This window comes from Pan paniscus, chromosome 8 (genome assembly GCF_029289425.2).
Source record: "Pan paniscus chromosome 8, NHGRI_mPanPan1-v2.0_pri, whole genome shotgun sequence".
Taxonomy (NCBI): domain Eukaryota; kingdom Metazoa; phylum Chordata; class Mammalia; order Primates; family Hominidae; genus Pan; species Pan paniscus.
The window spans coordinates 65159752-65179443 of NC_073257.2; the positions used below are offsets into that span (position 1 = coordinate 65159752).

General features: G+C 40.5%; 1 long non-coding RNA gene across 1 annotated transcript in view; it reads left to right on the forward strand.

The window, feature by feature from the left end:
• The window catches only part of LOC129393211 (uncharacterized), a 212605-nt gene that overhangs the window by 25965 nt on the left and 166948 nt on the right, over nucleotides 1–19692 (forward strand). Inside the window, exon 2 of the long non-coding RNA XR_008619928.1 lies at nucleotides 7227–7347. This is a non-coding gene — a long non-coding RNA (uncharacterized LOC129393211). The remainder of the gene's footprint in view (nucleotides 1–7226; nucleotides 7348–19692) is intronic.

The window sequence follows — 19692 nt, forward strand, 5'->3', positions numbered from 1 at the left end:
CATGAACTCATCCTTTTTTATGGATGCATGATATTCCATGCTGTATACGTGCCACATTTTCTTTATCCAGTCTATCATTGATAGGCATTTGTGTTGGTTCCAAGTCTTTGCTATTGTAAATAGTGCTGCAATAAACATACATGTGCATGTGTCTTTATAGTAGAATGATTTATAATCCTTTGGGTATATACCCCGTAATGGGATTGCTGAGTCAAATGGTATTTTTGGTTCTATATCCTTGAGGAATCACCACACTGTCTTCCACAATGGTTGAATTAATTTACATTCCAACCAACAGTGTAAAAATATACCTATTTCTCCACATCCTCTCCAGCATCTGTTGTTTCCTGACTTCTCAATGATTGACATTCTAACTGGCGTGAGATGTTATCTCATTGTGGTTTTGATTTGCATTTCTCTAATGACCAGTGATGATGAGCTTTTTTTCATATGTTTGTTGGCCACATAAATGTCTTCCTTTGAGAAGTGTCTGTTCATATCCTTTGCCCACTTTTTGATGAGGTTGTTTTTTTCTTGTAAATTTGTTTAAGTTCCTTGTAGATTCTAGATATTAGACCTTTGTCAGATCTTTGTCAAAAATCTATGTGATTTTTTAAGGGCAAAATATCACTTGTTCTAATCACAGCTTTAAGGCACCTTGACTCATTTATATTCAAGACCTTTCAATGTCATTAAAAACAGTTTCCTAGGACACTTACTTTTCTGCTAACTCTAGTCTTATAATATTTTTCTCTTCTGCCTGGCACTTGGTTATAATATTTGTTTCCCGTAGATACCATTTGGCCTCGTATTGGCTCTCAGTCTTCTTCGCTGAAGGTTCTGTTCATCTAGCTTTTCCTTCTTGTCATGCCTCTGGTAGAATGCCTTGTTTTAGCTTAGGTTCTAAGAACCGTACTTCAGTACTAGATCACTTGGTGAGTATCTTGGCTCTTTTCAAGATTCCAAACCTTGTTTAGAATATTCATGTGACTACGCTTGTTCAAATTTTTTTTTGTAATTCTCCAGTTTCTTTCTAAAAAGAGGTAATGAAGTGTCTGAATGATAGAGGCAATAGTTTTCTATTAGTTTGTTGGCTCTTTCCTAAAAACTAGGAGAAATTTTACTTTCATATTTATTTTCTGAATCACATGAATGAAAACTACATCAGCATTTATTAGGTAGGTAACAGATGGGGCAGTTACAGTGAAAAATCTAAGGCAGCAAAACCTTTTGGTTGGAAGGACATTTTAACTGGAGGGATATTCTTCTGGGGCTAATAACATCAGTTTAATTCTTATAAATTTCACACTTTCTGATTTGAAAGTGTGAATGAAGCTCAATGAAACTCTAGGAAAAAAGCAGTCACTTCAAAGCTTTATTGTTGGCTCTTGATAGTTTCACCATTGGTCTTTCCATCTAAAGACGATTTAATAATATATCTGAGCCTTGTACCAGCAATATCAAAGCACTGAACGCTCTTCTAGTCCAACCCGTAATGAGAACCTAACACAGGATACTGCATCACATTATCTTCCCAGTTTACTAGGACATTGGGATTTTTGAAGTTTAGTTGCCCAGGAGACTGGCTTATTTGGACTAATAGACATGATAAACAACTTTTAAACACAAAGTAGTAAATAAGCAGTAAGTTGTCTTTTCCCTTAAACATTACCTATCTTCCTCATTGTGAATAGTTATTACAGTATTGTATAACTTTCAGCATTATAATTTCAAGGTTTATGAAATCTTTGAAACTCAATTTCTTTGAGTTGGGTTTGCCTTGCAACTGAAGGCATACAGAAGTACATGCCTGTAGTAATGACATTTCTCATCTTCTGTTGGCCAGTGGTTACTTCAATGGTGTAGACCACAGATCCAGACTGAGAAGTCACCACACGGCACTGTATGGCGATAGACATCACATATCCTGGTTGCCCAGATAGCCACTATTTTCATAATAAATTCATTAAATGTACACAGTTAAATGTGATTTTTTTTTTTTACCTATATAACACTTTTCCTATGAGTAAACTCAGAAATAAAGGGAAAAAATCCTTTACCAGTCTATCCTGACTTTTATTTTAAAAACAGTGTCATTGCAGCAGTTAATGTGCATTTGTAAGTACATGCTAGAGAGTAATGTCAATAGTTTGTAAGCTCATGCACAGCTCTCATTTCAGCAGCCTAAGGAAAAGAGATGGTTAAGATCCTATGAAGCTTGGAGTTAGCCTTATTTTCACTTGCTGCAATCTGGTGAAACATTTCATTTTTATTCATTTTCTTCTTCTTCCATTTTTATGCACTGGCACCCTAGTGCTATCTGGAAGTGAATTCAATGACTCAGAAGCTGTGATTCTGTAGCTACCAAAATGTGAGAAGCTGGAGTTGTTTATAGAAGGAGCTCTCCAATGCACCCTTGGCCATTTAAACCTAAGAATTATGCAGGCAGCTTGTTAATATCTTTAAATGTTTACTGTTTCTTTGCTAAGTGACTTAGGGCTTACTCACTTCAGGAATCACAACTACCGTGGATCCCAGGGGCAAAGCACCACATGCGGTTGCGCTCACATTCCTGAATAGCTAGACAAGGCCTGCAACAACATGCTCCTCCACAGAGGCCGGGCTGCAGCTGTGGTGGACTGAAAGGAAGTCACATGGCATCGCCTCCCAAGGTCAGACCTGCTGCAAGAGCAAGTCAGCAGCATGGGCGACCTTTGATATCTTAGTTCCATTTTTGCTGTTGAAAGACTTGGCTTTTCATTCTGACTCTAGCCTTATGTGGTGGTGTGTCTGTAAGGCCAGTGGATCAAGCCCTTCTGTGTAGGGCCAGAGGAAAAGCAGGCCCAGGGCTGTGGTGAGAGCCGGGCAGGAGACCAGCCCTCCACATGGGTTGGAAGCATGGCTCAGAAGGACCAACTGCCCATTCCCCTTGAGGAGCAAGTATCTGCTGATCAACGAGGCAAGGGCAGGAGCCCCGCTGGCAACAGCCAGGCTGGAAATCTGTTATCTCCACAGGAGAAGCAACATTGCTGGGGCATTGTGTTCCTGGTATCTTCTACCCAGACCACACAGGAGAGAAACACCGTGGTGGAGAAGAAAAGTGTGAACGCTGACTTCTGTGTGCCAGGAGAGCAGAAAGGCCTAGCTCTGTGCCACTGCCCTTCTCAAAGGTCACAGTGCATCCCAAGTCTCACAGGGACCAGACTGGTGCCTTGGCCCTGCTTCTGCCTGTGAATGTTCACTTCTCACCATGGTGTTTTGAGACAGCTTGAGTGCTGTCTCCCAAGCAGCAGCACGCAGTCACCACTGCCAGTGATGCAGACACACATGAGCCAGGGAGATGGAGCTCAAGCCCAGCGCCACCTCGGACAGGGGTCCCGGCCCAGCGACTGCCTTGTGGTGTGGCTGTCCTTGTTCTGCCACAGGGAGACAGATCTCAAGGGATCACTTGCACAAGGCCTCCTGACTAAAGAGTAGAGCTGGGATTTGGACGCAATAGTCGGGCTCCAGAACTGTGATTTCAACTATGGGGTGGCTGCAGGAATGAGAAGGATTCTGTTCTAAAGCTCAGTATATGCTGTCTTATTACCTGGTTTCCCACTGAGAAAATACGTGTCTTAAGTGGAAAGTGGTATCTATTCCTCCAGCCACCTGAAAGTGCTGCATTTGTAACAGCATAGGTGCTGTAGCTTCCTAGCCATCCTGCTCTTACCCACCCCTCTGCAATGTAAAAGGCATCCACTGTTTCGTAAACACACAATTGCTTTCCAGAAAAAAAAAAAAAAATTACTGTTTCTACCTATGTACTTTCTGAATCAATGAATAATTGTTATTTAATAGAATTATAATAAAGGCAAACATGATAGAGAAGAAATAACATATTTCAAGTAAAATACACAAAACTTCATCTCCAAGTAACTAGAACACTAATGCAATTCCCCATTCATTGTACCATTTGTACCATTGTACCATCGTTCCATTTCAGGCTGGAAATCTGTTATCTCCCCAGGAGAAGCAACATTGCTGGGGCATTGGGTTCCTGGTACCTTCTACCCAGACCACACAGGAGAGAAACACCGTAGTGGAGAAGGGAAGTGTGAACGCTGACTTCTGTGTGCCAGGAGAGCAGAAAATGTGTGTGCTCTAAGGCCTGTCCCAATATGAGGAAGCTACTTCAGAGTACTTTGAGATAGTACTACTTCATTTTATAAACATTTTCTGGAATTGGTTGCAGGATGGAAGTGAATCATTTCTGTATGGGACATAATTTGTAACTGTTTCTGTTATTTTCATAAAAACCTATGCTTATTCTCAACTGTAATGTTTCTAATGTTACAAAAAGAGGTGGGGCCAGGCGCGGTGGCTCACATCTGTAATCCCAGCACTTTGGGAGGCCGAGGTGGGTGGATCATGAGGTCAGGAGATCAAGAACACCCTGGCTAATACAGTGAAACCCCGTCTCTACTAAAAATAGAAAAAATTAGCCAGGCATGGTGGCGGGTGCCTGTAGTCCCAGCTACTTGGAAGGCTGAGGCAGGGGAATGGCATGAACCCGGGAGGCAGAGCAGAGATCGCACCGCTGCACTCCAGCCTGGGCAACAGAGCAAGACTCCATCCCAAAAAAAAAAAAAAAAAAAAAAGGAGGTAGGAAGTCACTAAAGTATTTTTGTCATTAGCGTCTCTTTTAAATAAGGCTTTTATTCTTATTATTTCAGCCCCACAGTGATCTGAAACTTGGGCAGTTTTCCATTCTAAAGCCAGCACAAAACCAACCTTTCTTCTCTCTTCCCTCTCTTCTTCTCCCCTTCCCTTGTCCCCTTGCCCTTTGCATCTCCTGCTTTTCTTCTTCTCTCCCTCCCACTCTTTTCTTTTTTTCCCACCTCTCACTTCCCACTTTTTGATCTCAAACATATATTAAGCTCTTGTGTGGCAAACACAGAACAGGTTATAGAGACACAAGAACAAATAAGATGTTATCACTGACTTTGAATTGTACATAATGTAAAAAAATGTTTTCAAACTTTGACTGGGCCCATCGTAAGGAACACATTTTACCTTGCAATTCAGTACACACCTGCACACATGTATTAGTTTCCTAGGGTTGCCATCACAAAGTTCCACAAATGGGATGGCTTAAAACAAATTTGCTGCCTCACAGTTTGGGAGGCTTGAAGTTCAAAGTCAAGGTGTTGGTAGGCAATGCCATGCTCCTTCTGAAACCTTTAGGGAAGAGTCCTTCCTTGGATCTTCCCAGCTTCTGGTGGTTTGCTGCCTATCTTTGTCATTCTTTGGCTTCCATCTATAGCATTTCAGTCTCTGCCTTGGTCATCACATGGCATTCTCCCCTCCTGTGTCTTTCTGTGTCTGTGCCTTGTCTCTTTTTATAAGGGCACCAGGCATATTAAATTAAAGGCCTACCTTACTCCAGTATAACCACATTTTAACTTCACTAGTCACATCAGTCATGATCCTATTTTCAAATAAGATCACATTCTGAGTAAAGGATTTGATGTGGTTTGGCTCTGTCCCCACCCAAAATCTAATCTTGAACTGTAATCCCCACAATCCCCATGTGTCAAGGGTGGGACCAGATGGAGGTAATGGAATCATAGGGGTGCTTTCCTCCTTGCTGTTCTTGTGATAGTGAGTATCACGAGATCTGATGGTTGTATAAGTGTCTGCCATTTCCCCTGCTTGCACTCACTCCTTCCTGCCACCCTGTGAACAAGGTTCCTGCTTCTCCTTTGCCTTCTGCCATGATTGTAAGTTTCCTGAGGCCTCCCAAGCTCTACAGAACTGTGAGTCAATTAAAGCTCTTTCCTTTATAGATTACCCAGTATTAGTTATTCCTTCATAGCAGTATGAGAACGAATTAATACAGTAATTGGTACCAAGGTAGTGGGGCACTGCTGTAAAGATACCTGAAAATGTGGAAGTGACTTTGGAACTTATTAACAGGCAGAGGTTGGGAACAGTTTGGAGGGATCAGAAGAAGATAGAAATATGTGGGAAAGTGTGGAACTTCCTGGAGACTTAATGGCTTTGACCAAAATGCTGATAGTAATGTGGACAATTAATTCCAGGTTGAGGTGTGTCAGATGGAGGTGAGGAACTTGTTGGATACCGGAGTAAAAGTCACTCTTGCTATGCTTTAGCAAAGAGACTGGCAGCAGTTTGCCCTTGCCCTGGAGATCTGTGGAACTTTGAACTTGAGAGAGATGATTTAGGGTATCTGGCTTCAAGAGGAAGCAGAGCATAAAAGTTTGGAAAATTTGCAGCCTGACGATGTGATAGAAAAGAAAAACCCATTTTCTGGGGAGAAATTCAAGCCAGCTGCAGAAATTTGCATAAGTAACAAGGAGCCGAATATTAATCACCAAGACAATGGGGAAAATGTCTCCAGGGCATGTTAGAGACCTTCAGAGCAGGCCCTCCCATCACCGGCCTGGAGGCTTAAGAGGGAAAAATGGTTTTGTGGGCTGGGCCCAAGACCCCCACTGCTGCTCTGTGTAGCCTCAGGACTTGGTGCCCTGCATTCCAGCTGTGGCTAAAAGAGGCCAATGTACAGCTTGGGCCATTGCTTCAGAGGGTGTAAGCCCCAAGCCTTGGTGGTTTGCATGTGGTACTGGGCCTGCAGGTACACAGAAGTCAGAAATTCAGGTTTGAGAACCTCCACTCAGATTTCAGAAGATATATGGAAGTGCCCGGATTTCCAGGCAGAAGTGTGCTGCAGGGATGGAGCCCTCATGGAGGATGTCTGCTACGGCAATGTAGAAGGGAAATGTGGGGTTGGAGCCCCACACAGAGTCCCCATTGTGGCACTTCCTAGTGGAGCTATGAGAAGAGGGACACCATCCTCCAGACCCCAGAATGGTGGATCTGACAGCTTGCAACATGCACCTGGAAAAGATGCAGGCACTCAATACCAGCCTGTGAAAGCAGCCAGGAGTGGGGCTGTACCCTGAAAAGCCACAGGGGCAGAGCTGCCCAATACTGTGGGGACCCACCTCTTGCATCAGCAAGACCTGGATGTGAGACATGAAGAGTCAAAGGACATCATTATGGAACTTTAATGTTTAATGACTGCCCTATTGGGTTTAGGACTTGCATGGGTCCTGTAGCTTCTTTATTTTGGCCAGTTTCTCCCATTTGGAACAGGTGTATTTACCCAATGCCTGTACCCCCATTCTATCTGTGAAGTAACTATCTTGCTTTCGATTTTACAGGCTCATAGGCAGAAAGACTTGCCTTGTCTCAGATGAAATTTTGGACGTGGACTTTCAGGTTAATTCTGGAATGAGCTAAGACTTTGGAGGACTGTTGAAAAGGATGGTTGTGTTTTAAAATGTGAGTACATGAGATTTGGGAGGGGTGATGGGTGGAATGATATGGTTTGGCGGTGTCCTCACCCAAAATCTCACCTTGAATTGTAATCCCCATAATCCCCACATGTCAAGAGCAGGACCAAGTGGAGGTAATCAGATAATGGGGCCAGTTCCGCCATGCTGTTCTCGTGATAGTAAGTGAGTCTCACAAGATCTGATGGTTTTATAAGTGTCTGACGTTTCCCTTGCTTGTACTGACTTCGTTCTGCTGCGCCGTGAAGAAAGTTCCTCCTCTTCTTTGCCTTCTGCCATGATTGTAAGTTTCCTGAAGCCTCCCCAGCAATGCAGAACTGTGAGTCAATTAAACCTCTTCCCTTTATAAATTACCCAGTCTTGGATATTTCTTCATAGCAGTGTGAGAATGGACTAATATGGGATTTAATATATATTTTGGGGGAAACACAGTCCAACCCATAATAACACACAAACATGTATGCACAGTGAAATAATAGTTCCATGAATCATCATTCATTTTTAACTGCGTGATTTTTCTACTCCCTTTTACTATGGTAAAGACTGGTTTTGACCCCTCTAAGTTGATTTCGCCACCCACTAATAGATACAACCCCCAGCTGGAAAAACTCTGTTCTAGAAAGGGAGATAGGCATGCAGAGGAATACTTACCATATAATATTATGGATGCTAAGAGAAGAATGCATAACATGAATATTCTAGCATGGGGAAAACTTTGTTTATGCAAGTAATGTAAATCTACATAAGAGGTGACATTGGTTGAGTCTCAAAAGATAAATAGGAGTCACCAGTGGTGGAAATGGGGGCTTGGCAGAAATATAAAGAAAGATGATGAATGTAGGTATGTAGGGATGATTTGATGCTTGGAGGATAAATAGGAGTTGATGGAAACAATGAGGTCAGTTTACAATAGGTCTTACATACTATGCTAAAAAGTTTGGCTTTTATTCTGTAATAATGAAGAATTATGGACAATAATAATAGAATGGTTAACAACATGGGTGCGAATTACTTGGGTTTAAATCCCAATATGATCTTTGAGTAAGTAACTTCTTTCTTTGCCTTGGTTTTCTGACATATAACTGAGAATGCCACCTGCTTCATTGAGTTGTAGAAGTAAGTGAGCCATTATCTGAAAAAAAAAAATTGTTCCTCATCTACAGTGGGCCCACACTTAGGGTTAGTTATTGCTTTTGTAATTTGTTTTGAAGGCTTTTAAGCAAGGGAATTAAAGAAGGTGAGCAAGTGTGATTGGAGAGTTTGAAGATCATTTCAGATAAGTACATAGACTAAGGCCATTAGGTGAGAAATAAAAATAATCAACCAGTGCTATACAACAGTTCCAAAGTCCACCCTTCGTAAATATTTCGTTCTGCTCCCCCGACTTCCAGGATGACTGGAATAACTGGTTGTTTAGGTATCTTGTAGATAAGGTCAATCAAGTCTCTTCCTCTAGACAGTTCTATTCACAAGAGTATATTTGTCACCATTTTTATAGTTCAAGTCCGAAAATGAGGGCATTACCTTTCTACTTTATGAAAATACTCCCCAAAGGCAGTCCTTGGGGATTTGTAAATACTCTTGGAGCTTCAAAACTTAATTTTTAAAATAAGCCATTTCAAATGGACAAATTAAAATGATCTGCCATTATTATGTCATTATGTCATTCTATTTTGTATGATAAACTGAATGTAATGTATTTTACATAATATAATGAAACAGTTCAAAATATTTAGCTAAGACTTTGCTCAAAGTCAAAAATATTTTGTTAAAGTTTTTTCACCATTTTGGGTTAATGTTGGCACTAGATCCAAAAGTTTATCATAATTAGACGTTTTCTTTCTTTCAACAACCTTCATTTTGTCTTTAGCCCACTCGGCTTGGCTTTAATGAGAGCTGACAACTCTAAGGTCATATTAGTAGTGGTTACTGCAGTTGCACTGCGTGTGGTGAATGTATCTGTGAAGAAATCTGTGTCTCAACCCCACTCGGGGCAGCTGCCTTCAAATGGAGCCAAGATTGGAGCCAGCCAAATGAACCACAGCGATGAATCAAAGGGAAAGGTAGAGGAAATCCTATCTCGGGAACCCAGGGATCAGCCCAGCCCGACAAGGGCCTCGTGAGCGGGCAAGGGAGCAGTCCCGCTGCAGGAACTGCCTCGGAACCCGGGTTTCCTAAGGCAGCGCAAAGCCCTCCATATACCCACGCGCTGGCGTGAGCATGCCCACTCCTGCTGCGCAACGCTGGGAGGCGCCCATTTCTCCTCTGTCCTCTGGAGGTCGCAAGGCTGTAGGGCTGGGTGATGCACTGACGGAGCAGCAAAGATTCTGCAAACGATTGTGTTGTGCTTTGGCTAAAGGCAGCCCTGAGGATTATAGCAGTGAAGGTCACTTGCAAATGTAGTTCCTGGCTCTAGCTCTGAAGAAATTTTACTTTCAGGGCTTGAAAACTAAGGTTCAGAGAACTCACCAGGCAATATGAAGATTTTGTAGACAGCTGCCCTGGCAGAGAGAAGGGGACTAGTTGTCAGCAGACCTTGGCAAGAGCCCAGCAAAGCGGGGCTATGGTGGGAGGGGGAAACAAGGCGGTTATTGGGGAGCTGGACTTTCATGTTACATAAAACAGCCCTACATGTTAATACAACTTCTGTATATGAAAACAACTGTGAACCAGCATAAAAGGATTTTTGTTTTTGTTACGATCTCCTTTCTCAGTGATTGCAAAGAGAAGTGCCCCCATTTAGTCCTCTAACACTTTCCAGGGGTTTTGTAAACTAAGCTTTACTTCTTCGAGATTTCCATGGATTCTTAAAACACACTATTACTGACAGCGACCATATACAATAATACCTACCTGAAGTTTAGTCACTGGTATAGCAGGATACATTTTCTGATTTATATACAAAACACATAGGGAAAGACAAAACGATTTTAGGTTCTTGAACTTTAAAAAATAACTTTTGTTTCATTTTATCACAAACTAATTTATATCTTTTACGGAAAACTTAGAAAACACAGAAAGACAAACTGAAGACAAATAAACATCGTTATAACCCTACTGTTCTGAGATAACCAAAATGTAATTTGTATGTTCTTTGGTGGCAGGAACCATACATTGTTTACTTCCGAATTTTCACAGTGTTCAGAGCCTCACATAGATGAAGTCATTGGTTTTTTAGAGGCCAAGGGAAAACTTCCCCTTTGCCCTCTGAAGGTTTGCTCAAACATCGACTCACAAAAGACAGAAATGGCATACAAAATTATTAGCATGCACAGGGGAGGAGCACAGAGTATATATCCCAATGGATTACAGATAATTATATATCCTTTTCCTTAGGGGAAAAGGAGATGGAGAAGTATGGATGATTTGATGGAGCATAATAAATTATCTTTAGGAGAATTCAATGGGCTTCAATAACATACAATGGCCTGGGACAAAGTCTGTTGGGCCCTTAGAGCAGACAGTGATTTGTGACAAAAGTCTGTCCAAGTGTGTTGACAGATTTCAGTCTTTCTTTCTGCAAGATGAGTTCAGTTAATAAAAGCTTAGAAAAGGAGCCCAAGGTAACTGTTTTCTTCTTTGGCATGTCTGAAATTTGGGCAGATAAAGAAACTTCAGAGAACAACTTATATTCTGTGCTTTGGAAATGACAAAGGATTGATAGACAGGAGGAGCAGGGCAAGGTCAGAGACCTAAAACCTTCTTCTTCAGTTCTCATGTCAAAGTGCTAGATTTTGGGATAATGGTTTCTGAGCTCCCACAGTTTCAACCTTGATGGAGCATCTGTGATATCTGTAGAATGAAAAATAAGTACATAAACAAAATGCCTACACCTGTACTCTACCTCAAACTTACTGCCTCAGATTGTTTTAGTGGTGGCTAGATCGTAGTATTGCAAAGAAACTCCACGGTGATTTTGTCACAGTTGCCAAGTAATAGATTTAATACTGAAAAACAGTTTTTAAATCAAATGAAATGTTTTGGGTTTTGTTGTAAAATAAAAGCGGGCATACAAACAAGACGTAGTTATCTTTTCCCCCAACTGCTGACTTTGCTTACATTCCTTAATGCCTCAAGCCAGCAGGGAGCTCCCATGCATGTTTGAAAATAAGTGTTTCACATCTTGAAGGTTTAACTTCAATCTTGTTGAACAAGGCCTGGCCCATAATTTTACTTAATCACTCCATGCCTAATTTTTAAGGTTGGCTATTCTGTGTGCCACTTAATCAAACATCTAATAGCAATCTTCAAATATCATTATATAGTTTGAACTTGACTCCACCCTTGCTTCAATTGGAAGCATGATTTTTTTAATTCTTTTAAATTTGAAAACACTTAGAACACATCTTTTGGCTTCTTTTTAGTTTACCATTAAGTTAGTTCTGGTTTTGATTTTGGCTTTTCTCAATTTCTTCCTCTTTGAAACAGGCCGACACTCTGGCCTTTGCCCACAAGGGGACCTTAGAACTCAGAGACCAGATAATAATAGTTGAAGTCCCCTAAGATTTTTCTCTTCACTTTGGAGTCCTTCTTTTCTTATTTAAAATTCTGTATACAAGTCTATTGTGCACACTTTATTCATCCACTCCACAAATACTGATGGAACACTCATTATGTCCCTGGTACTGTTAGAGGTTCTGGGGATTCAAGAACAAATAAAACATACAAAGATCCAGCAATCTAGTAGATTTTACAATCTAGTGGGAGGGGACTGAAAATAAAGCAGTGACTATGTAATATGTCAGGTATTAATTCATGCCATAAGAAACAATTAAGCTGCTTATGAAGTGTCTATTTTGCATCGAGTGGAAAGAGAAAGTTCTCTTGAGAAGTAGCGGATGGCTATTTCATATAGGAAGGATAGAGAAGGCTTCTCTTTCATCAGAGAATCTAAGGCAGCGGGGAGCAAGCCATGAATATGTCTGGGGAAAAGAATGTTCCAGGCTGAGGCCACAATAGATTAAAAACCCTTTGGACCATATATGGATAAAGAAAAGAAGAGGCCAGAGTGGCTGGGGCACAATAATGAAAGTCACAGAGGCACGAGATAAGGTCAGAGAGATAGTGCAGGGGATAGGCAAGATCACGTAGAGACTTGTAGGCAAAGTAAAAATTTGGGATTACCTCTGAGCTAAGAAGCTATCGAAAGAGTTTGGAAGAAATAGTGACATAATCTGACATATTTTTAAAAGATCACACTGAACACTGGGAGGAAATAAGAGTGGGGGCTGTTGCAAATATCTCACTGAGGAGAAAGGTGGCTAGGATAAGGTTAGTAGTAGTGGAGGTGGTAAAAACATTGTCAGCTTTTGATGGTAGAGCCAACAGGATTTGCTGAGGACTAGATGAGGTATGACAGAAAAAGAGGAGTGAATGTGACTCTGAGGTTTTTGGCTTGCATAACTCACAGTGGAGTTCTCACTTACTGCAAAGGGTAAGAAAGTGCAAGAAGCTTTTTGGATGTAAGTGAAATTAAGGGTGCGATTTTAGACGCATTAAATTTGAGATGCCTGTTAGATATCTAATGGTGATAAAAACAGGCAGATGGGTACAAGAAGTTGAGTTCAAGGGAGAGGTTGGGACAGGAGTTATAAATTTGGGGATTGTCGGCTTTAAAATGATGTATCTGTCAGGACTGGATTTGGTTGCAAATGCCAGAATACCAAAACTACATTTTTTTGTTTTTTTGAGACAGATTCTCACTCTGTCATTCAGGCTGGAGTGCAGTGGCACCATCTAGGCTCACTGTAACCTTGGCCTGCTGGGTTCAAGCGATTCTCATGCCTCAGCCACCTGAGTATCTGGGATTACAGGCATGCACCACCATGCCTGGCTAATTTTTGTACTTTTAGTAGAGATGGGGTTTTGCCATGTTGCCCAGGCTGGTCTCAAATTCTTGGCCTCAAGTGATACTCCCACCTCGGCTTCCCATTGTTTTAAATGAACTAGGAGTTTATATCTCTTTCATGTAAAAAGTCTGAAGGTGAGCAGTTCAGATGTATAACTCCACAATCATCAGGGAACTAGACTTTTTCTACCTTATTGCTCTGCTATCAATATGTGACTTTGATCTTATGGTAAAATGTGGCTGCCTGACCTCCAGCTATTCTGTCTCCATTCATGCCAGCAGGCAGAGAAAAGAACGAAGAGAATGTGTTCCCTCCTGTTAAGAACTCTATCTAAAAGCCGCATGTGACATTTCTGATTACAGCCCACTGGGCAGAACTTAGTTATTTGGACACACCTAAATGCAAGAGAAGTGCACTCTTTATTCAGGAAATCCATATACTAACTAAAATTTGGGGTCTTTCTTACCATTGAAGATAAACTAAAGTACTTTGTCACAAATGATATTTAAGTCAGCACTGGATAGATTACTTAAATATAGAGAAAGGGAAAAAAAAGATTAGCTCGTATTTGCCTAAAGGCATAGGTACTTCTATGTTCTCAGTCTTCTGGCAAGGGCCGAACCTGTGTCTTGCTCTATTTATCTCCGTTAACTATTACTGTGGAATAAATTACTCCAAAGCAAAATGACACAATAACAATATTGTTATTACTTATACATCAATGGGTTTATAAGAGTTCAGCCGAATAATGTTTCTATTAATTTCTTTGGGGTTCGTATGAGGCTGTATTGGCTGGAAAGTGCAATATTGCCTCACTTACATTTCTAGTGCCTTGGTGGAGATGGCTGGAAGTCTAGGCTCAGCTGGGGTGTTAGGATGGCTGAGGCACTCTCTCCATGAAATTTCAGGGCCTCTCTCTCTCTACATAGCCTCTGTCTGTTGTTTCTCCATGTGGTCTCTCCAGCAGAGTAGCCTGGCTTATTACACGCTAGTTCAAGGCTCATAAGAGCATAAAAGCTACACGGACTTCTTAAGTCTTAGCTCCAGAACTGGCAGAATGCCACTTCTGCTGCATACCCTTGGAAAAGTACCCCAGAGCCAAATTTTTGGGAGAGAGACTTTCACAAAAGCATGAATACCAAGAGGTAGGGCTCATTAGGGCTATTTTTGAAGATTAGCTACCATGTGTTCTAATGAACAAAAATGTGATATGCCTGCATCATCTAGAAAGCAGGTTGAAGATATTATTTTTCACAAGTGCAAAACCACAGTACCCTCACTATCATTGCTTGGACTCCTGGTCACTGTAGCAACGCTCTAATGGAGATCCACAGAAAATCCATCAAAAGGGACCTGAATGCCAAGGTGCTGTCATGTGAATTAGGTCAAATGAACATTTGAATGCATCCCATGTGCTAGGTGCTACATTAAGAACTTTAACAAATATTATCAGATTAAGTTCTCACTGGAGCGCCATGAAAAAATTATTATCTGCATTTCACACATGAGGTTGAGCAAATTGTCCAAGGTTACCCATTCTACTTTATGATAGAGCTGTGGGATTTAGTGCCTGTCATTCTCTCACACTTGACCTGCTACCTGTGTTAACTCACTTTGCATTTCATGCCTCTGTGGTTTTAAAAATGATGTTACAGCAGGAACACCTGCTTCTCCTGTGGTTGCCTAGGCATTTATTTTCTAAATGAAGTTCAGGAGATCATCTTAGAAGCCTTCCCTGACCACCTCTTTCTTACCTGCTGATGTCTTTAGCCCTCTCTGTCTTTCTTAGGTGCTTTATGTACTCTTCTAATTGTGACTCAAAAAAGTATAACTACAGTTATAGTGTTTGTCTTTCTAATTGACTATGACCTCCAGTGAGGGCACAGACATTACAAAAAATTCATTTTGCCCCAGGAAACAGCCCAGTGCCTGGCAGTTAGTGATTTTGTTGATTAAAGATAAAATAGATGAAGGCATAATCTCTGCCTTTAGAGTAAGTCGTAAACTTCTGGGGCCAGGCAGGTAACATCAACATAGACAATATGAGCATAAACGGTAGGGAATGGAGGAGCATGGGGAGAATTCTAAGGTGACTGCGGAAAGTTTGGTTCCACCTAAAGATATTCAAAATCAAATGTTTAATAAAACAATAAACAACTTTTTAAAAAAATATACAAACCAGAATAGTCTTGTGGCATGTGTTTTTCCACCTTTTCCTTAGAGACTTTATACAATAATGGGGACAAATTCTAAGGGAAATCTGCAAGAACTGGAGTAAATAGGAAGACGTTTATCCATAGAGCTCCCACACTCTGCAGTGCACTAAAAGCACACAGCAGATTAATTATTTGGCTGGGCCACAGGCCATATCTTTAAGTAGCTTCTGTGGTAACAAGCACCTTCCCCTTCTTTATTTGGCACGTTCTTTATTCAATGTCTGCTTAGTGCCCCACAGCAGTGCATGAGTTGGCACATCTTCCAAAGACATTGTTTGTGCCTGTAAATATTTTAAGAATTGAACTGCTCCTCTATACCAAAGGCTATCTGTGCTCTATTTAATACCCGTGATGGGGCCCTGATTCAATTCAGCTATATATAACAAGTTATTATTATTATTATCATTTTAATTACAATCAGATATATTAATTGGCTTATGGATGCAGAGCAGTTCTTCAAGGAGGCTACTTTATTTTTATGTGTTACAATTCTCATTCTGTGAGTGAATACTGCCCAATTAATCCTTGTGAGTTTTGGCCAGTGAAACAGCTGGAGCCCAACTTAGAAGTCAGAGTAGTAGGCTTAAGCTGTCATGTTTATTTATTTATGAGAATTCAGTCAGTAGTGTTTTCATCATACTATCAAAATTTTAGTGTACTCCTTTGAATTATATATTTAAAATTTTTAAGAGCCTAATTTTATTTAGGGAGCAAAGTTCAGTGGAGGTCAATCCAGAGAGGGGTTGCAGGTAGTTGTCAACTCTGCTTGTTTCACTGAAAGTTGCAAATTAATATCAACTAATTAAGGCAATGGCGCCCTTTCTAGAATTTTGTTTGTCAGCTATGATTTTAGCAATTCCATTGTGCTCATTGTTTCATGGTTACATTCACATTTGTACTCCTATAAATGGCATAAAGCCTTCTTAACCTAATGAATTTTATATTCTTTTAGGAGGAAGTAAATGGAATTTTTTATGGAAAAAATTAAATTTAAGTTAAGCCAGGGCTCTACAGATCAAAACCAATTTTCAGATATTATGGTCTGAAAACCAGACTCTACTTTCACTGATCTGGTGGAATTATGTGATTTATCAGGTTACTGTTGTTTTATCAATGAGAGCAGATTCCAACCATTTATACACACTGGTGACTCTAGAATACTAATCTCAAAGATGACCTTGGTAATAGAAGAAGTTTCTGTTTCTAAAAACACATCCTAGACTTCACTTGGCACTGTGGAGGTTTCACATCAAACAGCCGAATTTGGGAAGGAATGAGTCGAAAACTTCCAAGCATAACAGAAAAATGTTAGCCCTTATTGAAATTCTTAAGGGAAAGCAAATTACAGACCACCTTTCCTTTTTTAGGAAGGTTGATAATATATTCATAATGGAAATGGAATGGCATGGACTTAACTAAAATTAAGAAAAGTCTCCCTTCCTCATAAATTTAGGAATTATGCCCTTAATTGTAAATTATGACTAGCTAACTCAACAGAGGTATTATTTTATTAATGAATTGTTTAGGGATTATTTTTAAAAAATTTTTTTATGTGTACATGTGTGCATATCTGCATGGTTATGTACCTTGGGAGGGCTAGGCATGGATTCCAGAGTGGTCAGTGAAGCAGAAGCAGAGATGCTGGTCTATCACGGGGTCTCATTTGGGACATACTTGTCCCAGGCCAATGAACTGGTAAACCACTGGCGTGTTTGAACACTGATGATAACACCCTGCAGGTAGAGCTAGCCAGATGGACACACTCAATTACTGTCACACCATTGCTCATTTATCCTTAGAGTCTTTATCTCTATTTCAAAGAGCTACTCCTGACAATCCATGTGGTTTAGTTTAGAAGACTATTTATAACATTCCTGGTGCTTGAACAGGACATCAATGTGATCACATTTTTATAGCTCAGGGAGAGAAAGCAGAGTCAATGTCTAGGTATCTGTGAATAATGTGTTTGTCTTCAGCTCTCCAGGCTTCTGCAAAGCCCATTTTTCTGCAAGCACTTACATATCTGTTATAAGTACATTTTGGTTCCACTATCCTATTAGCCTTGGAATTCACTGACAACAAATAGAAAAATATGAAAATGACTCATGTAAGCTGTGAACTACTCAAGAGGCATAAATTTAAATTTAAGTTAAACTTAAGACGGGAAGATTGCCTCTTAAATGGTAAATAAAACCTATTTTAATATGGTGTTTTCTAAAAAGTAGATTTTGCTTTAATATCTTGATAAATAAATGCCAGTCTCAGAGTTGAGACAGACTACTTCTAAACTCTGATCTTATTAGTTTGGGGAGCAATTGGCCCAGCATCATACAGAAGTTTCACAAGGCTCATAAAATAACCTCTTCCCTGAGCCTCTGGCATCCAGGCATTCAAGTGCATGCAACTTTGTAATATTTTCACAGCAGGATCCTGCAGGCTTTGAGTGATGTTGCCATTTTCTGGAGTTCTCAGCAGTGCAGCTCTTCTACCCAGTTGCAAACAATTTCACTGATCAGTAGCTCTGGCTTAGCTTCACCCTCATAAATTTAATACTTCATTTGGCAGGTGCAAAGCAGACAGATCTCAAAAAAATGTGCAGATTCTTGGAAGAGCCAGGAAAAAGACTCACCAATTCTTTAGTTCCTTTTGGATCTCAACATTTAATATTGTTTTTAGTTCCAGCATGTTCAGCCACCAGGGATATATTTTTTAATTCTTTAAATGGTATTCTTCTTTCTTCTGTAAAATGACTTCTATCTGTGGAATCCATATAAAAGCCATGGATATCAATAGGTTGCTAAATGTGGCCATGGAGCTGGGCCAGTGAAGCATGGGAACAGGGCATCAACTTAGTGTCTGTCTGGCACATTGCTGCAGGCACATCCAACTGTGATCGTACAGAGACGTGTGTGTGTGTGTGTGTGTAGCCACACAGGGCCAGACTGTCTGGCCCAAATTCCAGCTCTGCTACTTACCAGCCGGGTAAGTAATCTTGGGTATGTTTTTAAGCCTCCTCGAGTCTCATCTTTAATTTGCAGAAACTGACCATCTCTCATTGTATGTGAGGAATGAACAAGTTAATACATGTAAATAGGTTTTTTTTTTAACATGCCAGGCATACAAGAAGTTCTCAATAAATATAAACTCTTATCATTATAATTGTTATCTTCACTCTCATGAAGAGATCTGGCTATCATCTATAATTTTTTCCTATATTGCTAACAAATTGCTCTTTCTGTCTTTTTCTTGAACAGGTAAGATAGTCATATGGTAAAAACTCACATAAAAATAAAATATATACAATGAGAAGTACATCTTTTTTCATCTCTACCTCTTGCCTCCCATTTGGCTTCCCAGAGATAACCATGGTTCCATCTCTTAGATATCTTTCAGAGATATCCCATATGGTGAAATATATTTACTTAAATCCCCCACTTACAATTTTGAATTATCTTTTGAATACAAATAGAAGATAATTTTCCTTAAGGAAAAATTTTGTCTCATTAGTATCATTACCAGTGAAAATAATAGTAATCATAATGTGAATAATGACAGCTGTCTTTGCTGTGTAGCAAGAACTCTGCTAAATTCCAAACTGACAGAACCTTACTCAGTGCCTACAACTGCCCTCTGAGATGAATATCATTATCTCCCCCACTCGACGCATGAAGATACCGTGGTCAAGAGAGGCTAAGCCACTCTCTGAAGGTCACTCAGCTAACAGGTGGCTGTGCTGAATTTCGAACCCTGTGCACTTGAGACTCAAGAAAGTTTTCAGTAGAAGAAAGACATCTCCCAATCTTGGGTTTCTCTTTTGGAAACGCTTCATGACTCCTCACTTTGATTTTTATTCCCCTTTAAATGCCTTGGCCTGGGAGAAAGCATTCACAATTTGGACTCTTCACATGTCCCCCACTTCAGTTCATCCTGCCTTTGTAAAATTCTGCCTGTACCACGCCTGTAGTAGTTGGCATTATTCCCATAACTGATCACATTTAGCCCTGTTCATCTTTGGGTTTTTGGGTATGAGAACAGTCTGAGTTCCAAAAAGGCAGGGGCTATGTCTCCATTTCCTTGTCGCTAGGGTGGAAGACATTTCCTGGCTCATACTTTGCGCTGAGGAAGCGTTGGCTGAATGAACAAATGGGTACAGGCAGTGTTTGACTATAAAGGGGACTTTGGAAATCAATTAGATTCATTGGATGTGGGCCCTGGAAGGCAACTTCAAATTCCCTGGTGGTAGAGAATCTTAAAATGTAAAATGAACAA